Genomic DNA, 25,529 nt, shown 5'->3' on the forward strand with positions numbered 1-25,529 from the left:
GTGTCTCTTATAGTGTTCTTCATATTCAGTGTTTTCGGGTGGACATTGCAGAATTTTTTTTTTTTTTTTGCTTGTGTGCTTACTTTTATTGCTTGCAATGTCTGTTTATCGCATTTGCCTATTCCACAATGAGCAACCCACCTCTCCCACCGAGCGAGGTGGCGCAGTGGTTAGACACTGGTCTCGCATTCGGGAGGACGACGGTTCAATCCCGCGTCCGGCCATCCCGATTTAGGTTTTCCGTGATTTCCCTAAATCACTCCAGGCAAATGCCGGGATGGTTCCTCTGAAAGGGCACGGCCGACTTCCTTCCCCATCCTTCCCTAATCCGATGAGACCGATGACCACGCTGTCTGGTCTCCTTCCCGAAACCAACCAACCAACCAACCAACCTCTCCCAACCCATGATCAGGCACCACTGCCGCAGGTGATAGATGCAGCACAGTAACACGGATGTTTCAGTTTCAGACGCAGCAGATTTCAACTCTACTAAACACGGTACAGCAGTTACTAGCCACTAAAGCGGCCAACGCAGTGCAAAATGCAACAACTGTCGTTCCGAGTGGTGTACCGCCTTTTCGCCAGTTTAACGAAAAAGAAGAGGAACGTGTAATGTAATAAAATTAAAGTATGAGCCGTGACTTATACAAAAAAGAAACACACATTAATGCAGTGGCTCAGCATAAAAGAGAAATAACTAATGTAGGAATATTATTAGGAGTGTAATATGTTGTTTAATTTAGCCCGACGTGTATAAGCACTCAGTAAACTAGCTCAGTTCTCAGGGTGGTTACGTAATCGTCTATACTTAATTGTCTTTTTCTTATTTATCCAACACTAGGCTCGTGAGAAGTCGTGTGCTTTTTGCACCAGAGAACATTTGCGAAGTCTGGTCGATGTACACTACTGTAGTACGTAACTTAATGTCGTGGTTTCATCTCGATTCCCCAATATAAGATAACAAGAGTAGCATCTACAAATGAAATCCTATAATGGAACTGGAATCCTCTGACCAGACCTTTTCTGCCTGGGATGTTATCTCGTTATATAAATAAAATGTCTAAATAAAATTGTTAAATTATTAGTAGCGGCCTCCGGTCTCGTGGGATCTGAAATAAAGTTAATTGTCCTAACCGTCGCCACGTCTCGTAGTTGAGCTAAAAGAAAAATGTTAAAGATTGGCACCTAACAATGAAAATTCATTCTTAAGGCCCATATCTACTTAAGACAGTCTAGGTATCAGACGATCAATTAATTGACCATATACACTAATTCTTTTGACAAAATAACCATTATATTTTTCGGGTTTAAGTACAACTTACATTATAAGGTGGTACAGCAAGATGAGCTTTACACAAGAACGTCCTCTTCGGTTCGAATCCAAGCGGATAAGATAAGCGAATGACAAAGGAAAGAGAGTCGATGGAATAACATGTCCATTATAGTTCTCTCTCTTCTTCTTTGACGTCCTTGTCGATTATTTATAAAACTTATCGTAATATTTAGTTTACTTTTTTTTAAAACCCAAGTCGACCCAGGAGAAACAGTACGAACGGCTGGAGTGGTTGCAACAGTATGAATCCCACATCATTGCTCACAAAGGGGCCTCGGTGCTATTCAAGGCACAAACGCCAAGACTGCCCGTCCTGAGAAGCACGGTGTTATACGCTTGTGGCAAGAAAGGTCACGTACAATCCGTGTGTTTGTCACGGGACAAACATAAGAATTCTGTGCACTCACAAAAATCTAATCACAAGGCCCATGTAATCATTGCAGTGTATTCCAAGCGTGCTGCAGGCATAAGTAAAAGCAGCAAGCAAACAGTTTCTTCAGTGCTGCGCCGGTCCAAAAAACTTTTTGTTCATTTGCATCTTAGTGGAAAATGTTTGAAATTTCTCTTAGCCACGGGTGCCTGTGTTACACTGCTGAATCGTAACACATATGAATTGTTGGGCTTCCCACGCCTGTCTAAAACTAGCACGCACCTGACGGCTTATAATGCACAAGACATTCCCGTTCTCGGAAAATGAACTTTTCCTGCCATGCATCGCTCGCATACACGAACTGTAACTTTCACTGTGCTACAATCATGCGGTTGTCAGAACATACTTGGCCTTGATTCGTTTGAGTAGTTTAGCTTTCAAATTCAGGACAATATGTTGTCAGTGACTGCATTCAGTGCCAAAGACAGTGTACCTAGCTTGCTGAAAGGACTCCCTGAACTCTTTTCTGAAGGTTTAAAAAGAGTTTTGTTGCATGTATTACTATGGAAAAAAAAATGTTTTGTTGCATGTATTACTATGGAAGACAACGCTCAGCCGAAATTTTGTAGGCCAGAACTGTTCCAATTGCATTGTGGGACACAGTGGCTACTGAACTTAAAGAATTAGAAGCTATCGGGGTCTTTTGGCAAGTCCACTGGCTTTGCTTCCCAAACCTTCAGGTCAGCCTCGTCTCTGTGTTGACTTTAAGTCTATAGTCAACCCACACACTGTGATTCACACCTGTCCATTGCCACGTCCAGAGGATCTCATGGGCAGATTTGGCGCAGGACGGTACTTTTCTAAAATTGATTTGCGCGACGCATATCTTCTAATATCACTAGACGGAGAATCTAAGAAAGTGTGTGTTGGGAACACACTATTTGGACTTGTTTAAATATTTGCGTTTGTCTTCTGGCAGTGCCTCCGCACCCTCCATTTTCCATCGGTACTTGGAACAGCTGACTGCTCAAGTACCAAACTGTTCAAACTATTTGGACGATTTTGTCGTAGCAGATTGTACAGCTAAAGGACACGTTGAAAATTTGCGTGCTTTGTTTCGTGTTTTATCTGATGCAGGACTAAAGTGCAGACTGAAAAATGTAATTTTTTAAAAATTGTGTTGAAAAATTGTAGTCATGTTGTATGTAGGCTGTTTAGGTTTTTATGTTGGTAACGCCACGTAGCCCTCTTATGTAAGTAGGATGTTTAGGTTTTTATGTTGGTAGCGCTACGTAGCGCTCTGTATGAAAATCACTGACGTTGCTGTGTGCAGTCTATGGCTGGTTAGCTTTGTTGGAATATTCGCTATTGTAGTGTTGGGCAGTTGGATGTGAACAGCGCGTAGCGTTGCGGAGTTGGAGGTGAGCCGCCAGCAGTGGCGGATGTCGGGAGAGAGATGTCAGAATTTCGAGAGCGGACGATCTGGACGTGTGTCCATGAGAAAAAGTTAATTTGTACTACTGTATATCATGAACTGATATATATATATATATATATATATATATATATATATATATATATATATATATATGATGACTTTTGAACATTATTAAGGTAAATACATTGTTTGTTCTCTATCAAAATCTTTCATTTGCTAACTATGCCCATCAGTAGTTAATGCCTTCAGTAGTTAGAATCTTTTATTTAGCTGACAGTATTGGTGCTCGCTGTATTGCAGTAGTTCGAGTAACGAAGATTTTTGGAAGGTAAGTGATTCAAGAAAGGTATAGGTTATTCTTAGTCACGGACATTCTTATTTAGGGATTATTGAAAGTCATATTGCGTTGCGCAAAAAATATTGTGTGTCAGTTTAGTGTTGATCAGGATAAGTAATGAGCGAAATGTCTGAGTACGTTCAGTTCTGCTCAGCTGTTTGAAAATCAAATAATAAAAGATTTTTATCAGCACAGTAATTCATAAATTTTTCTAAGGGAATGTTTCAATGTCACAAACAGTCAAGGTGTCCATCCTCTTCATTCACTTATGCTAGTTCCTCGGAATGTCACGGAATTGCAGTCAAGCTTTACGAAAATAGACTATTAGTCAAGCTTTGGGAAAATAGACTATTATATTCGATACATACCAAATGCTGCATATCTCAGCTCCATTGCATCGCTTGTGTCGCAAGAACGTCACCTTTGGTTGGGCAGATGCGTGCCAAGAAGCTTTTCAAAAACTGACAGATGCCTTGCTCAGTGATCAATGCTTCGTTCACTTTGATCCTGACAAACCAGTTGCGTTACAAGTTGACGCTTCCGCTTACGTAATCGATGCAGTGCTTTCGCACACATTTGGTGATAACGAAAGGCCTATTGCTTTCGCATCAAAAGTGTTGTCGAAATCTCAATGTAACTGTTCATAAATAGAGAAATAGGCATTGGCTATTGTGTGTGGTGTTACCCAATTTCTCCACTGATTGTATGGCTGAAAATTCTACTTAGTAGCGGATCACAAGCCATTGCAGTCCTTGTTTCACCCGATGAAGTCGGTTCCTGAACAAACTGCCCAAAAATTGCAAACACGGGCTTTGTTGCTGTCTCAATACCAGTACAAGATTGTGTATCGTCCGACAGCTCAACGTGGTAATGCGGACGGACTTTCATGTTTTCCGATTGTCCCTGATACTCGTTGGTTGATTGTGGTAAACTCTTATAGCAAGTTTCCTTTTGCTGTGCCAGTGAACTCGACAACATTACGTAGCACAGTTCAGGTGCTGTCCTCCATTTTTTTGCCTCGAAAGTTAGCATGAAGTCATAGTGTCGGACAACAGCCCTCAGTTCATGTCAAATGAATATGAAACATTCTATGAATGCAATGGCATACGACATCAAACTAGTGCACCATACCAACCACACTTAAACGGCGGAAGCGCAAAGTTTTGTCAGAACCTTAAAGCAGCCGATGGCCAAACTTCGCTTTGCACACACCAGGGATCTAGCACTGTAACTGTTTCTCGCCTCCTATTCTTCGCATCCACGAGATGGGCCATCGCCGGCGGAACTGCTTCACGGCCGCCGCCATCGGACACTGCTCCACCTGCTCCACCCTCCTCAGCAACCGGCGCCGAAGGAAGGCCGCAAGTATTACTACGCGCAGCATGATATTGTGTATTTCAGGGTTTTTAGCGGCAGCAGATGGTGGGCGAGAGGCGAGATCCTTCGTCAACTTGGCGGTTCCATGTATCTCATTTCAGGCCCAGACGGATTGCAGCGCCGACATCACAATCAAATGCGCCACTGTTACGTGCACAGTGATCCTTCTGTGTCTCTTCCCCCAGATTCACGGATGCCGAGAACAGCGCGGCCACAGCAGCCGCCAGAAGGTGTCAGCACGACACCGCGGAACGACCCCATGGAGGCGGAGCCTTCGCCTCCTCCACCTCCTCTCGTCATACCGATGGAGCTGTACCCGCCCACCCCGCTGCGGCCGACGCCTTCGACAACTTGGTATGGGCCTCAGGAGGTGGACGCGTACACTTCTGGGCGTTTTCCGAGGGACGTTTCCACTAGAGCGCAGGCTGGATGGTGGGGTACGGCCGGAAGTCTGACGTCCCTTGCAGCCACAGCTTCCGGTCCATCGCAGCGTCCACGCTCCTGTCTTCCTTCCCGTTGTCTAGCTCCTTATACGACGACGGTGCATCGCTTTGGGGGAGGAGGAATGTTACGGCGTAAAGTCAAGCGCCGGCACGCCAGTCGGGAACGATAGAGAAGGGGAAGGCTGTGAGAAAAAGTCAGTCAGTCTCACGCTGACCGGACCTCACTCCAGGACGACAACGCGACAGCAGCGGCCCCTGTATGAAGAACACAGAAGTGTTACGACCGACTAGTGACGCCCCAGTTCACTAGCAGTTTCGATATTAGGCACTTGGATAGCAGCGTCAAGGCCAGTTCGCTTCGCCTGTGCCCTCTATGTGAGACAGACTAGGAATTGTTCCATTAAGTTTCGGGTGTGCAGTTGCAAGAAATCTCCTTCTTCTTTCAATATTTCGGCCATATAACGTTCAGCCATCTTCAGGGTGAGCCGCAAGACTGCCGCTCCAGTGCTCGCTTCGTCCCTTTGTACTCGTGTACCGCGCGACTGCGCATGCAGCCACAGATGCAAATGCGCCAGAGACGTTGGTCGGCGGCACAGACGTGCATAAGGCGCGAGTTGTATCTATGCCTCCGTCGTCGATCTGTGTTGGCATATCGATGTATCGTTGTGAGCTGCATTGTGACGACGTCTTTGTGAGTTTATTACAGCAAGTTCCGGATTCCATGATTTATCAAGACTGAAACCACTATCTCTGTTTATTAAATTCGTCGTCAAGCGAATTTCAATCGCCTCCTTCACTATCGAGTCCCAAAAGGATGAATTTTACAAATTTCCATGTGAATGTGGCCTTTCTTACAACGGACAAACAACTCGTACTGTCCAAGAAAGATGTACAGAACACCGGAGGTACACACGGCTTTTACAACCTAACAAGTCGGCAGTGGCAGAGCACTGTATTGACAATGGTCACAGTATGTTGTATGACAACGTCGAAATTTTGGCAACTACATTATCCTTTTGGGACTCGATAGTGAAGGAGGCAATTGAAATTCGCTTGACGACGAATTTAATAAATAGAGATGGGGGTTTCAATCTTGATAAATCATGGAATCCGGCACTTGCTGTAATAAACTCACAAAGACGTCGTCACAGTGCAGCTCACAACGATACATCGATATGCCAACACAGGTCGACCACGGAGTCATAGATATAACTCGCGCCTTATGTACGTCTCTGCCGCCGACCAACGTCTCTGGCGTATTTGCATCTGTGGCCGCATGCGCAGTCACGTGGTACACGAGTATAAAGGGACGAAGCGAGCACTGGAGCGGCAGTCTTGCGGCTCACTCTGAAGGTGGCTGAACGTTATACGGCCGAAATATTAGAAGAAGATGGAGATTTCTTGCGGCTGCACACCCGAAACTTAATGGAACAGTCTTTGCGCCGCCAAAACCTGAAGATTCAGACAAGGAATTGTTTATACTGAAGAAGCTTGATTATTCTGTGTGTCCCCCACTGCATACGAAACAACAGTGTAATTATTGCAATAGGTAATTATTATAAATTTCTTTTTGTAATGAACTCATAACACGATTCGTTTGATTTGTTTGTCTAGTAAATCGAGTACGCAGGACTCCTAGATACCACAATACTAATTCCTAGTTTATTATTGTGTGTTAACTCGGGAATTTAACAGATATTTGTTTAATAGTGTCGTTTCTATGGTATTTATCATTATGTCACAGATGAAACTATTCGCATTGCCTTATATTATAATATTTGTGTAGTTGTTTCTCAAAGCTTTTCATGCATCCAAAACACCCTTGTCGTGATTTTTAAGTTAAATACTTCCTTTTTCTCTTTGTTACATGAAGATTGGCATAAATTTTTACAATTTTTCTTACAAATACCTTTATTTCAGAACTATCTTTAGCACTGCATTTTCTACTTCCATTTAAACTTGGAGTATCAGCTTGCAGCGAAACTTGTGATTTAATTTTCAGGGCAGTACACTCTCGTAGCAAAAAAGTGATTTTCATTACGATTATATGTTTGGTTGTCAAGAGGTCCACAAACACTACACATTCTACTTGACATTGTCACTAGAAACACACAATCGACATTTTGTTGTTCCTTACACAATGGTCGTGGATGTGCCCTTCCTGTATCACCTGTTATTTATTTCGGAAAAGGTCCGCAAAATATTTAACACTTCACTCAGTGTTTCATTCAGTATAATAGATTTTCATAGTGATGATTCCTGAAGCCCATATTCTCAAGTAAATTTATGTTTCATTCCTTCGGCTACTACAGTGTTCCAATCACTCACTATTATTAATTTCATCTACCTCAGTATCCTGATTTTTACCTTCAACATCCTCACATTTTTTCCATTAGTAATTCCATCTAACTAAACATACTGATTACACATTCAATATCATGTCATCATATATTTTCTTTACCTCTTCATCCTCCTTTCTGACGTCGGATTGCTGACGCTGAACTATTGTTAGCGCTGGCTATGTCGATTCTGATGAGAATAAACGTATCACTGAACTGTTCATAATAACTCACTTTCCGCCCTCCCTCCCCATTCATTACGGATTCTATTCCCGTTGCTCCAATATCTGTTGCTGTCGATATTATCCCACGGGCATCTGACTGGTATACCTGATGCCCTTTCCGCTTCGCTGACTGCCGCTATATTTAAAGTCTCTGGATTTCTGTTTTAAGATTGTCTACATCGACATCACTCTAGTATGTGTGTATGCACCCACAGAAGATGATGAGGATGAAGTGAAAGATGAGTTTTTAAGGTCGACTGGAACAGGAATTAGAAGGCATACCAAGGAATGATGTAAAGATAGTGATGGGTGACTTCAATGCAAAAGAGGGAAAAGAGGAGGCCTTTAGAGAAACAGTAGGAAATGAAAGCCTGCATGAGGTGTCGAATAAAAATGGACAAAGACTTATAGACTTTTCCATGGGGAATGCAACTGTAGTGAAGAGTACATGGCTCCAGAGAAAGAACATAAGGAAAACCACATGGCGCTCGCCAGATGGCACTACTTTTAATCAAATTGACCATGTGGTAATCGACAGGGGACATGCATCTGACATCCTTGAAAATGATAGCTGCAGGGGGACTGAGTGCGATTCGGATCAGTATATGGTAAGAGCGAAATACAGACAACGCATAGCCGTCTTTAGATCCAGAGGGAAGAGTAAAAGCTCCAAGGGAAAAAACAATGTTTCCAAATTGGAAGACAAGGGAATATCTGAAAAGTATGAAACAGAACTGCAGAAGAAGTGTGAGGCTAGTCAAAGCCAAGCTCTGGAAAGCATCGAAGGAAAGTGGAATATGACTAAAGAGGAAACCGCAGAAGAAGTTTTAGGTTTAGAAGAAAGGGTGAAAAGGGCAGGATGGTAAGATGAAGATGGTAAAAAGGCGGCGAAAGACAGAAATTAGACAAGGAATAAAATGATAAACAGGACGACAAGACCTAATACAGAAGAATTCATGAAGAAAGGGGCAGATAGGACTTGGAGATGAAAGAAACGAGAATTAGAGACGAGATGGATTACGGAGCTGAAGGAAGAGTATACCGGGTAATGTTCAAGAAGTAAGAAAATTCCACAAGAGAGTTCAGGAACTGAAGAAAGGCTTTCAACCACGTACGGTACTCTGCAGAGGTAAAGAAGGAAATTGTGTAGGAGGAGAAGAACAGGTTCTAGGCCGATGGGCCGAATCTTTCAGTGAGCTGCTGAATGTCACTACAGAAAGAGAAGTTTTGGAGGAAAATGAAACAGAGGGTGACCAACCTTGGCAGAATTTTAGTCAGGATGAAAGACCTGTACCTATACCAACAATAGAGGACGTTAGGAAGGCAATTAAAAGCCTAAGGAATAATAAGGCTCCAGGTAACGACAACATTTCAGTAGAGATGATCAAGGGTGGAGGTGAATATCTAACGAGACTGGTACATCAGCTGAAAGTGAAAATATGGGAAAAGGAAGAGATGCCAGACCAGTGGAACATGGCCATTGTATGTCTGATTCATAAGAAGAATGCCAAATCAAACTATGAACATTATCGCGGTATGTCTTTAGTCAGCGTGTGTACAAAGTATTAGCCAAAGTCATTGCTATGAGACTTGTACGAATTGTAGAAGAAATACTCGGAGACTACCAGTGCGGTTTTCGACGGGGCAGATCAACAACTGACTAGATATTCACCATAAGGCAAATAATGGAAAAGTGTTATGAATATAATGTGGATGTACACCAGCATTTTGTAGACTTTAAACAGGCTTATGGTAGTGTTAAAAGGAAAAGTTATATGACACCTTAATGGAGAGGGAATTCCCAGGTAAACTTATCAGACTTTTACAAATGACCCCCACCAGCACAAAATGCCAGGTAAAAGTAGAAAGAAAACTTTCTGAAAAATTTGAGGTCAACCGAGGGTTAAGACAGGGTGATATATTATCCACGCTAAAATAGATTTGGAGAGAGTGACGCGAAGGATGGAGCTTGATAACCGAGATGGCACTCTGTTTAACCGTATGCACGAAAATCTAGCTTATGACGATGATGTATGTATGCTGTCTAGAAGTTTGAGATGGCCAGGGTGGCCGAGCGGTTCTAGGCGCTGCAGTCTGGAACAACGCGACCGCTACGGTCGCAGGTTCGAAGCCTGCCTTGGGCATGGATGTGTGTGATGTCCTTAGGTTGGTTAGATTTAAGTAGTTCTAAATTCTAGGGACTGATGACCTCAGAAGTTAAGTTTCATAGTGCTCAGAGCCATTTGAACCATTTTTTTAGAAGTTTGAAAGAAAGGGAAGAAGGATTTGGCAGACAGGGAAAAGGAGGCAGAACAGTTGGGACGTGGAGTAAACAACACAAAAGCACAGTATCTCTTGGCTTCCAGGATATATTAAGGTGAAAAGAGGCAACTACGAGAGATGTGAGAAGTGTTGCGTATGGAGGACAGCAGAATAAATAAAATCTCGGATTGCTACCGGAAACAGAGCTTACTGGGCCCTGATCAAGATACTGCAGTCACGTAGCCTGAGCAGAAAATCGAAGGTGACTGTCTATCGAACAGTCATAAGAACGGTGCTAATGTATGGCTCAGAAACATGGACAATGACTGTAGCAGGAGAAGACCTCTTCAGAAGATGGGAGAGGAAAATATTAAGAAAGATTTTTGGAGCAATGTATGATGCGGGGCAGTGGAGAATGAGGAGAAACATGGAATTTGAAGAACTGTATAGATATCCTGATTTGGTGACTGAAATTAATTGTAACACATTTAGATGGCTGGGCCATGTAGAGCGAATGTCGGGGATCGAATTGTCAAAAAGGTTTCCACAGGAAAAGGAGGTGGCAAAAGGAGCAAAGGGAGAGCCGGGAAACGATGGTTGGAGGATGTGGCAAATGATTTGAGAAAGATTGGAGTCGGGGGAAAATCTTCAGGACTGGGATGTAATCATCATCATCAGAGAGACCAAGGCCCTACATGGGCTGTAGCGCGTAGGAGTAAGTAATTAAGTTTCCCTACCGCATTTAGACTTCTCACATTTGACGGTTCGGGACATAAAAGACAATCCATTCCCGGGATCCGAATGGGGACTTACTCAGAATGTATTGCCACAGGAGAGAATATCTTTTCTGCGGTTACAGACTACATGTTCCATGGATACACATATTGCGTCCTTGTAAGGCATCCAGAGTGAAATTACTCTCGACCTATTCGCCGGAAGTGACTCACCTATTGAAATCGTTCCCATATAGCTCCTGTGACGGTGACAGGCTGTACGTTTGAAATTTGTGACCGTGTACCATTCGCCACACAGACGTAATGCTGACATCAGTGACTGCAGCATCAGCTCGTGATCTGACGTGCAGATATTTGAGTACTGCAGCTGAAACTAAACTTCCGTATCATCACTTCTGGCTATTCTTCTTCTGTTAACACTGCACCTTGTTCTAGTAGTTCAGTACGTGAGAATGTAATGTCAGGCGGAGCTTTTGAACCATTTTACTTCACAACGTATCCTATGCAGCTTTCAGTGGTGTCGTTCCCTAATTCACAGAGCACCAGCACCATGTCAACGTATTCACTGAACGTGATTATTGCGTGTCAGTGTCCATTGCAGACGGAACTTCGTTTGTTTATGTATTCTGTATAACAGTCGGAAGTGTAAATGTTCTTCACCCCATTATGATATGACAGTCCTGCGCCCTCGTCCATACCATTTTTTTTACTCGATCGTAATCAAAATGGTTCAAATGGCTCTGAGCACTATGGGACTTAACATCTATGGTCATTAGTCCCCTAGAACTTAGAACTACTTAAACCTAACTAACCTAAGGACATCACACACATCCATGCCCGAGGCAGGATTCGAACCTGTGACCGTAGCGGTCGCGCGGTTCCAGACTGTAGCGCCTAGAACCGCTCGGCCACTTCGGCCGGCGATCGTAATCAACTAACATAGCATGAAGAGCGTTGACGGATCCACGGTTCTCGCTTCTCTCACATAATGTGGTAATGCATGACGGCGAAGACCAGTATTAAAACAAAACAAATATTTTCTATACCAGATGGTTTAAATCGTGTTTAATACAGAAAGCGACCCACATCTTCAGCTCATGCGTCCTAATGGCATTATCTGAGAGGTCGCTACTATCGCACTTAATGTGTTCCAGGAAGAATAACGACTATTTCCGGATATGACAGGAGTGATCATTTGAGACATAAAACTTCATATGGACATATTTCCGGTTCTGGATGGTTTCGGACATAGAACACTTTTCATGTTTATTGGTATTTATTTTCTGTACTATTATTACTATTCACGTATTGGCACAATAGGTCCATGCGAGGAACAATCAATAAATGTCGCTTTAGATGGTTGGCCTGCCTTTGTTCCCACAATTGTTTCATCATGTAAGTTTCTTTCTCTCATGAGACCACAATGTTCCAGTCAGTTTTCTAATTTCCCTCTGACCAACTAACCAGTTAAATATATTTCGTCTAAATGTTTTTTCTATCTGTAACGTCTGACTGAGTTATACCAACTACTTTAAGATCCTCCTTAAGTGCAGCGATCCATTTAATTGACTCAGTTTTGGCCTTATTTCTGTTTACGTAGAATTCTACCATTTGTTTTGTCAACCTAGTGGGTGCCATTCTTTTAATGCGCCGATAAAATTTAAGTCTTCCTTTTGTCATGTCACCGTCTATGTCTGTGTATTCTTCGATTTACTTATTATTTCTCTGCCTATGAGATTCTCCATCAATAATCATGTAGGCCTAATATTTTCCTAATAATCTGTCTTTCTTGCTTTTTAATTTCTTCAGTAACCCTCTTTCTATTTAAAATTAAAGTTTCTGCTCCATAGAGGCATTCAGGTTTCATTAGTGCTGTAATACCTCATTTTACTGAATCTAGAAACTGATTTTTTTATGTTAAATGTTTTGTGTTAATCTGACTGCAGCTGCGACTCTTTTTCACGACCGTTTTCTTGTATGATTTTCCCAAGTATTTAAATTGAAAAACCTCTTTTATGTTTCCATATTTCGTGTTCTGAAACTTTGGCACTTGTTTGTTGTATGTCATCATTCCGGTTTTGGAATATTATTGGTATCCTATTTTTTCCGCAACTTCTTTAACAATTTCGATTTATTTTTGAGCTGTGGTAATATCCCTAGTAGAAATTGCAAGATCATCTGAAAAAGCGAGGCAATCTATTCTAAAATTACTTCTACCTAACTTGATTGATTGATCTATATTTTGACTCGACTTTTGCTGTCGCCAGTCTGTAATTACATTTTCCAAAACACAGTTAAACAGTAGTAGAGAGAGTCCATCTCCCTGTCTAACACCAGCCTTTATATCAAATGCCTCAGATATTTGTCCCATAAGTATAGCTTTAGAGGTACTGTCGGTTGTCCTTAATCAGACTTTTATTATCTAGTCCCTGTTATTTTAAAATATGGAAAAGAGATGCATGATCAACTGAGTCATAGGCTTTTTTTTTTAAATCCACAAGTGTACAGACATTATTGTTACTAGAACCCCTTTGGGGCATAAGGACTAGTTTTAAATTAAGAACTTGTTCCGGACAGGATCTGTTTGGTCTAAAGTATGCTTGGTATTCACCAGCCTTAGGTTCTAACAGTTCTTGGGCTCGATGAAATAAACATGGCGAGAGAATTTTGTATGTGACTGGGAGAAGAGAGATTCCTTGGTAATAATTAACATCAGTTCTATCACCTTTTTTAGGCAATGTATGAATTAGGGCAGTTTCGAGTCCTCAGCTATTTTCTCAGTTTAGCAGATACGTCCTATTACGAGTGATCGTATTTGAGTGATCTCTTTTATACTTAAATAATTACTATTAAAAACAGTCTTGATCACAATTTATTTTATAAGGTGACCGGTTTCGACCACTGCTGTGGTCATCTTCAGACCTACAAGATGTATACAAAGCACTAATTAGAGGGCTACATGCATTAATGAAAATACATAGAGTTATACGGCTATAAAACGTTGAATTACCATTGAGTGGAAACCCCTTTCTGTTGGAGAATCACAACTGGAGAAACCAGTGCACGTCTTACTTTATATAATGGAGGCTCCACCCACTTCTGACTGTATGATGTCATTATTAACCAATGAGTTATAAGTCGAATTACAATTTAAAATTTCTTAGTTAAAAGAACATTGTCAAGAATTAGAAATAAATATACATTAAACTTTGCTTATTTAACAGCTATTGTCAATTAAAAAGCGTTAAAAATATTTAAAAATGTAGGTAAATGAACTTCAGTTTGGCAGTACATGGGTTGCCCTCTCGTGGCCTGTCAGTGAACCATTTGAAACCACTGGTTGCTATGGTGAAGTTAGACGCCGTTACAAAGATGAAGGAGCAAGCTTTTTCCACTGAAGTTGTTGTAGAGTCGATAGTTGAACTAGTGGTTGCCATGGTGAGGACAAACGCCAATGCAAAGATGTGGCAGCAGGCTTCTTTCCAATGAAGTTGTTGCAAAGTGGAATGGAAAAGCCTGTGGCGTCAGACGATGTATTATTGAGCAGCAACTTGTCTTTATTGAAACGAAAAGAGTAAGCTACAATAATCTGTAGCTGATATATATAACTCATGCTGCACAAATACGCTATGAAGTAGTTGACTGTATATATGAAATATTATCTATGAAGTTGGTATGTAGATTACCAGTGCCATTTTTTATAAGGCATTGCTATTCTTCAAGTTACATACCAGTCATATAAGCAAATAAAATTGAAAGAATTTAAAATTATACAATTATTAAATAAATTAAATTATGAGCCATTGTCAATAATAAAATAAAACGATGTGAATTAGCAGTCTAAAAGCATAAAAGCAATAATTCTAAAACAGGTAGTCAATCATAAAATAATGTTTGGTAAAATACAATTACAATGTAAAGATAAAATTATTTGCTAAAAGTCTTAATAATTAGAAAGACCTTTTTTTAAAACAAATACAGAAGAGTAGACATTCTAAAGCAGATCATCGAAAAGCTCAAAGAAATGTTTGTCTTTGAACTGAAGTTGTTCGTTTAAAACAGATAATGGATTACTTTTGTGAAGTGAAAAAATTTCAATTTCTTCTAAGGTATTTAGCAGTGGTCCTTTTGGCACAGTATGTAATATTTTCAAATTCCTAGAAATGCAACCCTCAGAATGATTGTATTCATCAAGATGTTGACCGAATATTGATTTGATACGTGCAGCACCAGTAGTATGTTCTCTGAAACGTGTTAAAAAGTTTCGGCCAGTTTGGCCAATATACTGTTTCTCACAGTCATTACATATTATTTTATAAACACCTGACTTTTGGTATCTATTTGAGTCTCCAATTGTGTGTTGGAGTTTCATCTGTAGGGGGTTATTAGTTTTAAATGCTATTGCCACGCTTGTGTTCTTAAATAATTTATTTATTTTATCTGAGATAGGTCCCATGTATGTCATTTGTGTAAATCTCTTCTTGGAATTTATAACGGTATCATTTTTTTCTTGTAATTTTTTATATAACAGATCAACCTGATGGGAATTATAATTGTTAGCAACTGCTATCTGTTTTAATGTATCAATTTCCTTTTGGATTGCATCATGTTGGAGAGGTAATTTCAGTATCCTATGTATCATAGTTTTAAAAAATGCCATTTTGTATCTTAATGGATGGCATGATGTAGCATTTATTATTACGTCGGTTGATGTGGGTTTTCTATAAATAGAAATATTATGCCTTCCATTCTGTTTTGTAATTGTGAGGTCAAGGAAGTCAATACTATTTTTACTTTCATGTTCTACTGTAAATACAAGTTTTGGATGTAAATTATTTAAGTTGTTAGCGAAAGCATCAATTTCTTCCTTAGAGCCGTTATATAATAGCAGTGTGTCGTCAACATATCTTTTGTAGTATATAATTTTATTTGTTATTTCAGGATTATTTTTGAAAAATTGGATTTCAACATAGTTGACGAAGATATCTGCTATAGTGCTAGCCAGGGAATTTCCCATTGCAAGTCCATCTTCTTGTATGTATATTTTATTATTAAATGAAAAATAATTAAAATCTAGAGTAATTCTTAACAGTTCAATGAATTCTACTATTTCTTTGGGGCTCATGATTTTGTGATGCGTTAAGTTATCATTAATAATAGAGATAGTCTCTTGAATAGGTATATTTGTGTAAAGATTTGTGATGTCTAACGATGCAAACCTTGCGTTTTTTGGAATATCCACATCATAAATTAACTTAGTTAATTCGAAACTGTTTTTAATACTATAATTTTCTTCATAAACATAGAAGGATTTTAAGATTTGATTGAGCTTTTTGTTTAAGTTATAAGAGGGACAGTTGGTATTGTTAACAATTGGACGAATTGGTAAGTTTTGTTTGTGTAATTTGATTTGCGATCTCAACTTAGGTAAAGTGGGGTTCATAACTTTAAGTGTTATTTTATCTTTAGGTGAAAGTAAAGAGTCATTATCATCAATCAGTTTTCTAATTTTTGTTTGAAATCTTGAACTCGGGTCTTTATTAACCTCAGTTATTCCATTAGCGTTAAAAAATTGTAAAGTTTTAGAAACATAATCCTCTTCGCTAACAATGACTAGAGTATTCCCTTTATCTGCCTTGATTGCAATAGCTTTATTAGTTATTAACTTCTGGTTGATTTGCTTTACAAGTTTTAATTCATTATTATGTTTATTTTTATCTTTTTCATTAGTAATAACATTCTTAGTTTTACGTGCAATGTCACATATTTCAGACCTACTAAATTGTGCATGTTTTGCAGCAATCTTTACATCAGCAATCACACGTTTAATATTTGCATTGCTCAATTGTGGAGCTAAATTATATTTTAGGCCTTTGTTTAAAAGTGTTGTCTCAGCAGGAGTAAAAGAAATTTTGGTTAGATTGGTTACTCTTGGATGAAAGTGATGTACATTTGGTGAAACATCTTGTGAACACATATTTTGGTGACTAACAAGGGCTGCAATTTTTTTATTATGCTTATTAAAAATAGTTTCTCGCACTGCATTAATTTTCTCATCTGTAAAGTTAAGTAGCTGTGAAAATATTAATGGTGACAACTGACTGCTAATTTTTAAATGTAAATTGTACATTTCAAGATTTAATGTATCTTTTTCTTTATATGCATCTCTAATTTCAGATCTGATCCACAGAGTGCTACTCTTCTGTCGTAGAAACTTTTCTATATTTGATCTGGTATTAAAACTAATTTTTACATAATTAGGAATCACATTATTCATCAGGCATTGTTTGTTAAAAGATATTTTGGTATTAAGTTTCATAATTTTAGTGCGTAACCCTCTAAACTTCTTGTAATCTCCCAATACCTGACTAGGCAATAATTGTATTACTTTTGAATGCATAATGGGAACAGCAGTGATCAATAAAATTGTAAATAATTACTATTAAAAACAGTCTTGATCACAATTTATTTTATAAGGTGACCGGTTTCGACCACTGCTGTGGTCATCTTCAGACCTACAAGATGTATACAAAGCACTAATTAGAGGGCTACATGCATTAATGAAAATACATAGAGTTATACGGCTATAAAACGTTGAATTACCATTGACTGGAAACCAGTTTCTGTTGGAGAATCACAACTGGAGAAACCAGTGCACGTCTTACTTTATATAATGGAGGCTCCACCCACTTCTGACTGCATGATGTCATTATTAACCAATGAGTTATAAGTCGAATTACAATTTAAAATTTCTTAGTTAAAAGAACATTGTCAAGAATTAGAAATAAATATACATTAAACTTTGCTTATTTAACAGCTATTGTCAATTAAAAAGCGTTAAAAATATTTAAAAATGTAGGAAAATGAACTTCAGTTTGGCAGTACATGGGTTGCCCTCTCGTGGCCTGTCAGTGAACCATTTGAAACCACTGGTTGCTATGGTGAAGTTAGACGCCGTTACAAAGATGAAGGAGCAAGCTTTTTCCACTGAAGTTGTCGTAGAGTCGATAGTTGAACTAGTGGTTGCCATGGTGAGGACAAACGCCAATGCAAAGATGTGGCAGCAGGCTTCTTTCCAATGAAGTTGTTGCAAAGTGGAATGGAAAAGCCTGTGGCGTCAGACGATGTATTATTGAGCAGCAACTTGTCTTTATTGAAACGAAAAGAGTAAGCTACAATAATCTGTAGCTGATATATATAACTCATGCTGCACAAATACGCTATGAAGTAGTTGACTGTATATATGAAATATTATCTATGAAGTTAGTATGTAGATTACCAGTGCCATTTTTTATAAGGCATTGCTATTCTTCAAGTTACATACCAGTCATATAAGCAAATAAAATTGAAAGAATTTAAAATTATACAATTATTAAATAAATTAAATTATGAGCCATTGTCAATAATAAAATAAAACGATGTGAATTAGCAGTCTAAAAGCATAAAAGCAATAATTCTAAAACAGGTAGTCAATCATAAAATAATGTTTGGTAAAATACAATTACAATGTAAAGATAAAATTATTTGCTAAAAGTCTTAATAATTAGAAAGACCTTTTTTTAAAACAAATACAGAAGAGTAGACATTCTAAAGCAGATCATCGAAAAGCTCAAAGAAATGTTTGTCTTTGAACTGAAGTTGTTCGTTTAAAACAGATAATGGATTACTTTTGTGAAGTGAAAAAGTTTCAATTTCTTCTAAGGTATTTAGCAGTGGTCCTTTTGGCACAGTATGTAATATTTTCAAATTCCTAGAAATGCAACCCTCAGAATGATTGTATTCATCAAGATGTTGACCGAATATTGATTTGATACATGCAGCACCAGTAGTATGTTCTCTGAAACGTGTTAAAAAGTTTCGGCCAGTTTGGCCAATATACTGTTTCTCACAGTCATTACATATTATTTTATAAACACCTGACTTTTGGTATCTATTTGAGTCTCCAATTGTGTGTTGGAGTTTCATCTGTAGGGGGTTATTAGTTTTAAATGCTATTGCCACGCTTGTGTTCTTAAATAATTTATTTATTTTATCTGAGATAGGTCCCATGTATGTCATTTGTGTAAATCTCTTCTTGGAATTTATAACGGCATCATTTTTTTCTTGTAATTTTTTATATAACAAATCAACCTGATGGGAATTATAATTGTTAGCAACTGCTATCTGTTTTAATGTATCAATTTCCTTTTGGATTGCATCATGTTGGAGAGGTAATTTCAGTATCCTATGAATCATAGTTTTAAAAAACCAGTGGTTTCAAATGGTTCACTGACAGGCCACGAGAGGGCAACCCATGTACTGCCAAACTGAAGTTCATTTTCCTACATTTTTAAATATTTTTAACGCTTTTTAATTGACAATAGCTGTTAAATAAGCAAAGTTTAATGTATATTTATTTCTAATTCTTGACAATGTTCTTTTAACTAAGAAATTTTAAATTGTAATTCGACTTATAACTCATTGGTTAATAATGACATCATGCAGTCAGAAGTGGGTGGAGCCTCCATTATATAAAGTAAGACGTGCACTGGTTTCTCCAGTTGTGATTCTCCAACAGAAAGGGGTTTCCACTCAATGGTAATTCAACGTTTTATAGCCGTATAACTCTATGTATTTTCATTAATGCATGTAGCCCTCTAATTAGTGCTTTGTATACATCTTGTAGGTCTGAAGATGACCACAGCAGTGGTCGAAACCGGTCACCTTATAAAATAAATTGTGATCAAGACTGTTTTTAATAGTAATTATTTACAATTTTATTGATCACTGCTGTTCCCATAATGCATTCAAAAGTAATCTCTTTTATACTGTTAGAGCCTGCTGATTTTAGTAATTAAGCAGTTATACCGTCTTCTCTGGATGCTTTATTGTTTTTAAGTCTATAAATTTGTTTAGTTATTTCGCGTTCGTCAGGTTCTGCAGAGTTAGGGTTGGTGTTATCAGTTTCCTCTGGTTGGAATTTATTCGCTGGTTCTGGACAGTTCAATAATTTTTCAAAATAATTACCAAGTATCTTACAATTTACCTAGTTGTTAAGAGCAAAACTGCCATTTTCATGTTTGAAGCAGAGGCTATGAGGTTGCTAACTGATTAGATGTGTTTTGAATCTCTTATAGAAGTTTATTGCATTGTTCTTTTGGAAGTCTTTCTCGATTTCTAAAGGTTGGCATTTTCGTAGTTTCTTTTAGAGTGTCGGATTAATTTAGATACTTCTTTTCTTACAGTTAGAAAGGCGTTGTACGTATTTTCAGTGTTGTTACTATTCCAATTTTCGGATGCCTCATGCCTAGACTCAACTGCTGTTTCATAATCCTTGCTTCACCAAGGTGTTTTTGTTTCTTTCGAAGTGGAATTAAATTTTGTGCTGTTTTGATGAGTTTTTCTGTTAGATTTTGCCAATTTTTGGATTTTTTTGGTCGAGTTCGCTTGTTACAGTCGCGAATTTTGGCGGCGTCAAATTTTGGGATAACATTTCTTGTTTTGAAGAGTTTTTCAGGTAGAAATTTTACTTTTATTTGTATTAAATAATGGTCAGAACGAGTATTAGTCCTTTTCCTAACTTGGACATTTAAAATTTCTTTGTCGTTAGGGTATGAAATTGCTCTATGATCGATTTGAAATTCCCCAATAAATGTACTAGGTGCCTGCCAAGTTTCTTGTTTAGAAGGGTTGTTTGAAAATGTGTTGACATGATTTTGAGGTTAAAGTTTTTGCATGTTTCAACGTCTTTGGCCATTTTGGTTTGTCCATTTATCTGCAGGAAATCCACCTACCGTTTTCTTATACTTTTTTTTCTCTTTACAAAATTGTGTATTAAAATTTCCCATTACAATTTTAAAGTGGTTTGAGGGAATTTTCGAGATTATGCTTTCTAACCTATCCCAAGATACATTAGCTGCTTCAGTTTTTTACAGTTATCCTCACTGAATGGCATATGGGCATTAATTAAAGTGTTTTCTTTATTTGCGTATTGAAGAGAAATTGTCATTAGTCTGTGATTAGCGGGTTTTACCTCCTTTATTGATTTTAAATTATTTTTGTAGACAGCAGAAACAACTCCCGGATGTGGTATATTATTAAGTATTCCTTCTATTGCCGAAATCCATGGCGTTACTGTCTGTCAATCGTGTTTCTTGAAGTGCCAAAATTTGAATCTTCTTTTAATGTATCTCCCAATTTATGAAGTTTACTTGATTGAAAGGTGTTTGTATCTTAAGTGTAGCAAAATATGTATTTGTTTTGATTTTAAGTTGGCTAGAGGACTCCGACTTCCTTTGTTAAATCACATTGCATTTTAACCTGGCCGCCCCTTGATCCGAAAGACCAGTTGCGCCAGTATGAGGCCTGCTGGCGGTGGATTTGACCACCTGGCGTAATGGTGTGACCATCAAAATGCTCCATGATGATTGTAGCTGGCATCAGGTGGGGTTGAGTAGACTCACTGAATGAACTCGGCGGAAAGATTAGTTCCAGGACATAAATTTCAGCCGCACCACTGACGCTTTGCTGCTTGCCACAAGACAGAAGCAAAGTGGATTTGCCATTTTTTTTTCATGCTCCGGGACTGCTTATACTGTATTCGGACCTGTCCACCATATCTCATGGAAAGTCCACTATCCGCCACCTGTGACCAGTCCAATACCCTACGCAAGGTCGGCCTCTTAGACTTTTAGTTACAAAGTCTTGAAGCCTGGATGGTTTCTGTTTTATTTTTTCTACGTGGGTACATGCGTAAATCTGGCAATGTAGTGAGTAATATTTTCTGTATTATTCAGTATATTGCCAGGTTTAGTCATGTACCCAAGTAAAACGGTTATTAGCAATTACAGCATGCACTTTATACTGTACTTATCGAAACATACGTATTTTTAATACATTCAGCTCTAAGCGTTGTTGTACAGTTTACATTACAGATTATTGTTTATAACATATTTTCATACATCCCAAAGTAAGCTTTAGTGTATTTGTGCGAAGTTGGGAGAACATGTTGTGTTGCTTCTCTGAGTGCCTTTGTACATTACCTAATAAGGGTAGCAGCGACCATGAAGGAATTCATCTCACGTATTAGCCTTTCGTTTGTACACGTCAGTCTTTATCCGACTCCATGAGCAAAACTCAAATGGCGCAAGATTTTGCGATCTCAGTGGTCAGTTAATTATACTACCATGACCAACCCAGCGGTAATGAGATGTTTCCTTACGCTTCTGGTAAAATATTGAAGATCTCCCTCATGTGCAAGCAGACTGCACTTCGCGTGGCCAAAGGAAAATCCTGAAGAGTCCACCACACGAATTTGGCATTATCTCCCTTCTAACATGACTGGAACTGACAACGTGTTACCGAACATGCCGAACCAAACATTGACTACAGACGAATTTGGATGTTGGTTTCCACTGCAGTGTGTGGTTCTTTTCTGCCACCAACGATGATTATTACGTGTGTTGTTGATTTTGTGTGAACCTTAATGGAAGAAAAGACGATTGTGACTTAATCAGTAGCGTAACTCAAGTCGTGTGGGACTCCTGCTAATGTGAAGGTTGTAACGTAGGTACAAGTTTTTCGCGTGTAATGTTCGCCATACACGTCCTCGTGGGACATTGCTCTGTCTAGAAAACCGCTGTGTCTTGTTAGTTGGGCTACAGTGCACTATTTCAACAAAGAACTACACGTTCAGAAGAAAAATTGATTTGAAGAATACCAGTGTCATGAAATGTGCTGAAAAGAATACCAGTGTCATGAAATGTGCTGAAAACTCAGGTAAACACTCGAATATCTGGAATTCCAACGGTTTTATTCGACAGCTGTAGGAGCACTACCATTGCTGGAGCCGTCAACATACATCATATCTGCACATTCTTCATTGGTGCAGAAATGTGGCATTTTAGCCAGCTCGTGTACAAACATAGCTTACCGATGGTTCATCCTGATATACTCTCAATCTCTTGCGCTACTTCACTCTGAACATACCATGGATAACTGCGCGTGGAACGGGCTAGTTTAATGGCACTTATGCTTTCTGAGAGGAGAATGAAAGTAGCTAGATACTGTAGATTGGCGTAGAATAAGACGCCAAAAAAGATTGGGTGAGTAAGATACATTTGCGCGCTCCACTAGCCCAAGAGCTGGTGTACATTAAACATGTTCTATCTCGGAAACCATTAGGAGTAGGTCATATCACAATATGAAGTTTTGTTCCAAGTGAGCATATCCATGAATACTGACAGTTTCTTCGGGGCGCTCTATATAAGTGGAACACCGTCTCTATTCCGACAGTCAGTGACCTTAACACCTGATGACATTGGTGGAGACAGCTATCTAAAAATGGAGTATTTTATTCAAAGTGATGCAGCGAGCAAACTTTGAAGAATCTACTGTTTCAAATGTGATTTCATATTTGGAAACAATTTTCGTAATCTTTCCTTATACACGGAATTCAGATGATGTTACTCCTATTGAAATGCTAATCACTCGCATATGCAACCATGTACACATTTCATGCCAGTTTGACGTTTAGTGTGTTGCATTTTTAATGGGCAGTGGTGTAGTTTCTTTCAAACCCCTTGGAAAGGAAAAGTAATAGCCAATAAACAGGGATCAGTAAAGCAAACTGCATCCGGTGAAAGGTTTTCGTATTGTTGAGAGGTTCCATGCCCTCTTTTGCATGTCTCCTCTCATTTTCATCAACTTTATTAATGTTCTATGTCATTGCACGGTAGTAACAGACCGAATAAGGTTATTGTAATGGGAGCATTTGTGCTGAGATCTCAAAAAATACTTTTCACTTGATTCCTAAACATGTTGGGTAACTTCCCAGTGTGGCCTGAGTGAGGCGAGCATCGGAGGACGCGGCACACGGCATTTCTGGTTGGAGGCTGCACTTCCCTGAATTCTGAGGGGTTCGTACAATAGGCTTAAGCGCCTGGCGGAACGACTGACGTCGGTCGAGTTTCGCCTATTGTATGCAGGGTGAAACGACCTGCGAGACATCTGAGTGTCGCCGCAGTTTACGTGTTTACCGTTCCGGCACATTTGGAACGAAGACTCCTGGCACCAACTGACTGCATTGTCCTCCTGATTCTGAGAATACTTGTGGACCGTGCCTTGCTGCGTGCGACTGTCTGGCACCGGACTGCCGGTGGTCTAGGCAGGTGGTTTTCGTAGCCGGTCAAACGGCAAGTTCAGTGCCCTTAGCTGAATAGCTGAGGCATGATTGGTCAACTTAAACTGAGGCTAGTTGACGTCATAAAGCCCTGCTCGAAATTGAGGAACCGGTCGCTATTGGCCCGAATGATGCTCTGAGACATTGTGGGGGAATTTTGGAATCAGAACTGAATGCTGATTCGCAGTTTTCGAGGAGAGTAGGGAGTTGAGCAATGCTGGCTTCGCTGCTTGTATCGCATCACAGAAGGGCATTCGGGATCTGATCTTCCTCAGAGTGGGACGGTTTTGCGACTTGGTCACTCGTTTTCGGAAGAACTTAGAATTCTCGGACAACCTTCGCGGCCAGGGGTGACACAGAGTCGCTGCACGGCATAAATCGGCGCCTACATCATCAGGACGGTGCCTACCGACGCCGTGCTGCAGATTTCAGTACTGGTACAGTATTTTGCGGCTCCGGAATTGTAGGACCTTATCAATTTTGTACTGAATCCCTCAGCAACACGCGTGCTCGCTTTGCTACACCTTGCTTGTTTCTCCTTGTGATCCCATTTGAGCTCTCACTACTAATTGCGATACTGCTATATAGAAGGGAGATTAATATTTGATTCATTACGACCTCCAGTCATTATCGTCAATCTATTGCATCATAGAGAGTAGGAGCCCCCTGTTCTCGAGACAACTCTTGTTCTCATAACAGTTCAGTGTAGCCTATCCTTTAACGTACTGTGTGTGACGACAATCATGCGCATTTATGTTCTGATATATAATGAATCTCATTGTAATATTTAATGCGCATATCATTTCGTAGATATAGGCAGAATCACATTTCCTGTTGTTTGTTATGATAAAGTTCTCTTTTCTGAGTAGATTACGATTTTTATTAAATTATTGTGAGTGTGCACACCTTATATTGATTACGTAGGCTTTCCCGGGGTAATAAGTCTTGAATAGGAAACCCGGGGTGTACAAAATTTCGTGTCAATGTGGGAAAGCTTACGTTGGCCGTTCTATTCGCACAGTGCATTACAGGTGTTTGGAATATCGCCGTCATACGAGGCTACAACAGCCGGAAAAATCGCCGGTAGCAGAACACTGCCTAAATGAGGGACACAAAATGAAATTGAGGAAACTGTTGTGGTTGCCAACATTTCCGGTTTGTGGAACAGTGTCTATAAAGAGGCGATTGGAATTAGGTTGGCTGATAATTTAATCAACAGAGACAATGAATGGGTTTCCTCTTAGCAAAACGTGGAATCCTGTATTATTTCGCATCAAAACTGAACGTTCTTCGGTGCGGCTTTGATTGCGATATATCGTTGCCAGCAGTGTTTCACTAAGGGCGGCGCCACCTCTCTGTTTTGGAAGGCAGAAACCGTGATAGGCGGCGCATGCGCCGTGTACTGAACGGTGGCTTATACAGGGTGTTACAAAACGGTACGGCCGAACTTTCAGGAAGTATTCCTCACACACAAATAAAGAAAAGATGTTATGTGGGCATGTGTCCGGAAACG

Source organism: Schistocerca piceifrons, chromosome 6, assembly GCF_021461385.2.
Source record: "Schistocerca piceifrons isolate TAMUIC-IGC-003096 chromosome 6, iqSchPice1.1, whole genome shotgun sequence".
Taxonomy (NCBI): domain Eukaryota; kingdom Metazoa; phylum Arthropoda; class Insecta; order Orthoptera; family Acrididae; genus Schistocerca; species Schistocerca piceifrons.